The sequence below is a fragment of the Ambystoma mexicanum genome, chromosome 6q (assembly GCF_040938575.1).
Source record: "Ambystoma mexicanum isolate Mex_15411 chromosome 6q, UKY_AmexF1_1, whole genome shotgun sequence".
NCBI classification, from domain to species: domain Eukaryota; kingdom Metazoa; phylum Chordata; class Amphibia; order Caudata; family Ambystomatidae; genus Ambystoma; species Ambystoma mexicanum.
In genome coordinates this window covers 1,485,896,442-1,485,902,813 of record NC_090937.1, presented here as the reverse complement: position 1 = coordinate 1,485,902,813, position 6,372 = coordinate 1,485,896,442, and the positions used below count along the sequence as shown (strand labels likewise).

Genomic DNA, 6,372 nt, shown 5'->3' with positions numbered 1-6,372 from the left:
AGTGTTTCGATGCCTCGCTGCCTGACTTCTGAAGTGGCATTGCCTGTGAAGTCTTTCTACCATAGAACAAAACAAAGTCCCCAATTAGGGAACTCCCGTCCCTTGGACACTTTCTAAGGCTAAGTAAACAAAGACACATTTTTCAATGAATAGATTATATGTTAAGATATTTTAGATAGATTGTAGGTAAAATGTAGCCAGTCTTTTTATAGTATTCTCTTTCATATGATCAGTTGTATTTCAAAACAGTTTTTATGAAAAGCAGTTGTCCTTAGAGTACAGAAATTCATAGAATAACAGTATCATAGACTTTTCATAAAATGTTATTCGTCATGCCCAGCGCGTTTCAAGATCACATATGTCTTCATCAGGGGCTGTGTTATACTTCAATTCTGAAGAGAAATATACATAATGTGCATTTTAGTGGAATATTTAGATCGATCTAAAATGAAAGTCAACTTTTAACATCAGTCAATATACACCAATCTAATGTGTCATCCATGAAATATTTAAATCGATCTAAAATGTAAATCAACTTATAACATCAGTCAATATACACCAATCCAATATGTCATCCATGGAATATTTAAAATCGATCTGAGATGTAAGTAAACTTATAATATCAGTCAATATACACTGATCTATACAATCTAATATGTCTTCCGTAGCATCTAATCAACATATGGACATTAACTTAGCCATCCACTTCTAACCTTTTGTTCATTTTTGCATGTGATAAATCCACTTGAGTGCTAATTAGTTCTAATCACTGCAGAACTCGAACGTTACTCAAATTCACATGATTACTCTCATTTAGTACAGAAAGTGAAGCTTCCTCTAATATATTTCTTGAATCATCAGTAATATCCCATTCTAATCTCTACATGGTCCCAATGATTGATGGTATTGTGTTCTGCCTCTATGCTAACTGTCCAACAGGTACAGTAACAAGATTAGGCTAGAACTTCTCACCTCTCTGCAGATGTATACCACAAATTAAGAGCAGTCTAATGTTGGGAAATTCGTCCCAGTTGTCACAAGGGATTGTGAAATCTAAAAAGTCTAAAGAATGTATGTGTCACTGATTTAAACTCTACCGATCTAATCAAATAAGTCTACTGCCATACCATGGTTAAGTAGGTACAGGATGACGTATAAGGTAAGTAAGGTAAGTAATATATCACTCACCCAAGGCCAAAAGTAATCCAATTCAGCTTGGTATTATATTTCCTCATGCGAGTAACGCCACCATTCAATGTTAGCCAGCTCTATAAAATAATCAGAAATGGTTACAGATATTCAAGCTTGTGTATAATCACTAGATATATGTTAAACGTGCATCGCTCTAAACTAATCTAGGGTCACCCACAGTATCTTTATCTGCATGCGCGCGTTTAATCTGTTCACGAGATTCCTAGCCGTGTATTCAGGCCGAAAGGCAGTGGACTACAACAGCCGCCATTAAGTAAGTGTGTGACCGACGTGATGACGTCATCACGCTCAACGGCTATTATTTACCCCTGTGATGTTACCATCTCATCATAATGTAAATATTTACAACTTTTATTGAATGTTGTAAATCCCTCGTTATGTATGCCTAATGCGGCCAATATCCTGATGCAGCCAATATCGATGTAACTAACCTTATTCCAAACACGATGTTATTAGAACTGTCAAGTAACGATGCAGAACTCCTCAGCTCTCTGCTGCGAGGTGTCATGTAGGTATAAATGCCCAAGTATTGGTATAACGTATACGGGCTACTGTTGTTACCTTACACCAACTATATATCATGAGAATATGTATGCCATCTTGCTCTTTGTATGCCCATCTTTGTAAATTCCAGGTGAATAACGCATTGGATGTTGGTTGCTCGAAAGTAAGGACTAGATAAGTAATGTCTGCATAGTTCAGACAGTGCTTCTATCATAAATGAGGTAACTTGGTTCATCGAAATTGATGTATGCTTCTATATGGACATGTGTCCATATAGAAGCATCGAGTGTCACTAATTAGAATGAAAATTCAGATAAGATGGCAATGGACACTAGTTGTAATTTACAATATAGTATATCAATGGGTAACCCTTATGATACTGTTAGATTAGATGTGGATGCTAGAACTTAAGGTTTCCCTTCTATGTAAATGCAACCCTTAAGAGAGCTACACAAACCATGACGTTTCCAATCAGTCCAGTAGTACTGCCTTCAACTGAAGGTCACATTCTGTATCAGTGGTACGTAGATATACGATTTAAATAATTAAAACTCTGATAGATTCAATCTGATCTCAGCGGGAATGGGGTAGAATTTAACAACCTCCAAATAACCACTGATAGTAATTCTTCTGAGGCAATATTTGGCATTTTGGAAACCCTATTGGAACAGCTGCTCACTAAATGTGATGATATTATTATTCGGTTGGATAGACAACAGAGTATGCCGGATACTATATCAGGCACCCTGAGAAAAGTTCAGCATTCTATAAATCAGCTTACAAACTCAGTAAAGTCCTCAAAATGTTCATGTTGAAACCACACTCAAAAGGATTGAGGATCAGCTAACATCTGCATGCTTACAGCCATGTTTGGATGCCATTCAAACGGACCTTGTGCCTGCAGCTTGGTATGAATGTAAAAAAATGAAAAGAAAGATAGTACAACAGGCCTGTATGTATGAAGAACTCTCCACTAAGAGGAAAAGGGAAACGCAGGAGACAATGGCAAAGGCAGCCAGGTTAATTCTCCTTCTCCCACTCAGAGCAACAACAGAGCTCCAAAGGAAAAAGATTGAGGTCTTGCAGAAGAAGGGTCTAACCATGTCTAATGGTGCTACTCTGGTCCCACAAGTGATTTAGGATGTGTGTTTAAATCTAAATAATGGGCGACCAACTAGATCTAAAGGTTGTGATGCAGCGAAGAGGCAAGAAGGCTTCCAGTTATCCATGATGCTTCCAAGTTATAAACATTGCCACAATGGTCAACAAAACTCTACTAATAACATAGCCAAGGCAAGTAAGGTGCTTCCAATAGAAGTGAAAACCTTGTCTTATAATTTCAAGACTCTTTTCAAAAATCACTCCTGTTAGAATAGAAGCAGAGTGTGCAGTGTGATGCTGGGAATCCTTTGGAGGGACAGGGCCGCCATGTCCCTGTCCTGTACTCCCTTATCATGGGTGTTCTTTGCTGTTTTCAGCACAGGAGTCCAATTGGGACTCCTGGCAGTGCAGCTCTTCCTTTTTTTTTGGTCATGTTGAACATAGACCCTTAGGATACTCTTATTGCACCCATGGGTGGGGGTACAACCGTGTAACACAGGTGTATGTTTTCAGCACTTGTGTGTTGCCCACAGAGCAGGGTATGGGCTGGTGGTAGACCTTACTACCCAGATCCAAATCCTGAAAGACAATGGCAAACTCGCACTCCTCTTACTGCTTGACCTGTCAGCTGCTTTCGACCTGGTCAATCACCAAACACTCTGTCACTATTTGAAATCTGCAGCACACTTTTCAGATGCAGCCACGGCTTGGATCAGCTCCTTCCTGGCGAACAGAACCATGAGGGTCTTCTCTCCAACGGATTCTGCCGAACCTTCATCTGTACCCTGTGGAGTCCCGCAAGGCTCCTGCGTGTCCCCGACACTTTATAATGTATTCACGAAACCCCTTTTCGATATCCTTGATTATCTGGGTGTCACATATACCAATTACGCGGATGACACCAGATACTCATTCCTATTACGGGTGATTACGAAACTGACAGCACCACCCTTTATGAAATCTACTCTGTAATACAAGCATGGATGGCACACCATGGACTGTGTCTCAATTACGAAAAAACCGAGTTGATCATCCTGGGCACTCATGCCAAACTCAAAAATCTTAACCCCTCATTCAAAGCCTTTACCATTGATGGCAATCTTATCCCTGTGTTAAATAACACTAAAACCCTTGGTATCTACATCGATGCCACCTTATCCTTCTCCAAACAAACCAATGCAGTAGCATCATCAGCCGCATACACCTGTATGCTGATCACCGCATGTTCGCCGTTCATCTCCGCACCCAATTGCATTACTCTTGCCCGAGCATTAGTCCTATCCAAAATAGACTACTGTAACGCTCTTTACTTGGGCACTAGTCACAAAAATATCAACAAATTGCAAGTTGTCCAAAACAATGCCATCAGGGCTGCCCTCAACATTCCCAAAAAGGCACATATATCTGAGACCAGACGTAAACTACGCTGGCTCCCTGTCGAACATAGAATATCCCTTAAAACGCTGGCCCTTATACACAAAGCCAGGGCCAAACTTGCGCCAGCATACCTTACGAACCAACTTACACCACACACCTCTTTAAGACCACTCAGAGCAGCACAAACTAACACCATGACCATACCGAGATTCAAACTTCATAACTCGGGTGGAGCTAGCTTCCCTGTACAAGCTTCCAAATTATGGAACACTATCTCTGCATCCATTGCGAGCAGAATCCTCATTCAACCTGTTCAAAAACAACACTAAGTGCTGGCTTCATAATTTGGACTCTATGACAGCCTAACCTCCTGACTGCCGCTGACACACCTTGTAATTTAATTGTAACGCTCACCTGATTCTCGCAGAGGCGCCGGTCTTGACTGGGCGACTACCGTATCTTCAAAAGTGATGTGCAGCACCCGGTTGGCTCTTTGGGCTGGACCTCTGTGCACTGTATGCCTGACTCGAAGAGTAGATGTCTGCAGATAGAAAATATGGGATTAATGAACTGGGGTTATTGGGGTGTCCGTATCTGTTTCCTTTTCTCCTCTCCTGTAGAACCCCAAAGGTTAACGCTCTCACCTTAGGTAAGTGAACGCCAAGCTCTCCATCTGCCTCGGGGAAGGGTGCTGTAACCAGATTCTTCACTGGATAGGTAGCGCAGGCCTCTTGACTTCAGAGGACTGCTGTCTGTCGTTTACTTCACGAACGGTGAGTTCCAAGTATTTCAAATGTCTTTAAAAGTCTTTTGTAATGCTGTCTCTTATTTTGCAGGGTTCCGGGGATGGCGGTTGACTGGCTGAAGTGAGTTGAGGATGGACCCGTATGCGGAATAGAAGCGCCTGGAAGCGCGTAAGTAAGCGCTTGTTGCTTGCTTCACGATGCGCACTAACTGTCCTTTTATTTTGCAGGTACCAGTTCGGAGCTGCTGAAGGATGCCGGAATGCCCATTGAGTTCGGCATGGATGGAGTAATGGCACGTGAGTATTTAACGTTACCCAATGTCTTTAAACGCACCTTCTTTTGTCTTACAGATGCGGGATGCAGCGCCGAAGGCCTCCGGAGCGTGCGAAGAGTTGGTAAGCTTTTGTCTTTCAGATGCCGGAATGCAGTGCGATGACCACCGGAGCGCGTGAAGAGTAGGTAAGCCTTTGTCTTTCAGATGCAGGAATGCTGCGCGAGGCGTTGATGACAGCCGATGGACCAGGTAAGAGATGCGCTGTCACTGAAGACCGTAGTGCTAACCTGTTCTTTCTTGTCTTTATAGAGGTTGCTGAAGACTGGATTCAGGATGGTAAGCCTTTTTCCTTTAGGCCCAGGATCAGATGCAGAAGACACGATGAGCGTTCTGCTGCAGAGGATGCAGAATAACGCAAAGCAAGATTCATCCATCGGTTGTGGTTTAAATAGCCTCCTGTAGTGCTTAGGTGTCTCCTTCCACAGCCACGCCTAGGTAAGAAAAGAGTTCCTGCTTTCCAGAAGAGTTCCAGTGTTCTGAACCTAGGGAGTGGCACCTGCCCCACCCAACAGGAAAAGTAGTCCCAAACAGAAGAGGATCAGGGGTTCAACTGGCAGGTAAGTAAGCAGCATGGTCTGCTGCAGGTAAGTCCACCCAAGCATTATGAGCCCGGCGCTTGCAGAGCTGGGACTGGGCATATTTATGAGCCTGGCGCCACTGGCGCCAGGACAGGGTCCAAAAGGTCCCAATTGGGACTGGCTGGCACTCGGAACCTGAGTTATGGGTCTGCTTCCAAGGGAGTTGGGTAAGTCCTGGCCTTTTGGAAGCAGAGATCATGACAGTACCCCCCCTCAAGGCCCCTCCCAAACCGGGCTTCCCCGGGGGTTTTGGCTTGTCAGGAAATGTTTGATGAAATCTTTTGATTAGACGAGGAGCGTGGACATATTCTGCAGGTTCCCAGGATCTTTCTTGAGGGCCGTAGCCTTTCCAGTCAATTAGGTAAAATACGTTAGATTTGGAGATCTTGGAGTCCAGGATGCTTTTGACTTCAAACTCGAGTTCTCCATCAACTAGGATAGGTTTTGGGGATTTAGTTAGTCGGGTTTGAGGTTGCACGGGTTTTAAAAGAGAGACGTGGAAGACCGGATGTATCTTCAT

The 6,372-nt window shown here is 43.1% G+C and overlaps 1 long non-coding RNA gene across 1 annotated transcript; it reads right to left on the bottom strand.

The window, feature by feature from the left end:
* Window positions 1-262: 262 nt before the first annotated feature.
* On the bottom strand, window positions 263-1,431 carry LOC138515637 (uncharacterized). The gene is made up of 3 exons (XR_011282128.1): window positions 1,370-1,431; window positions 1,189-1,268; window positions 263-392 (listed from the first exon to the last, which is right to left on the bottom strand). It is a non-coding gene; the product is annotated as an uncharacterized lncRNA (long non-coding RNA).
* Between the last annotated feature and the right edge of the window lie 4,941 nt (window positions 1,432-6,372).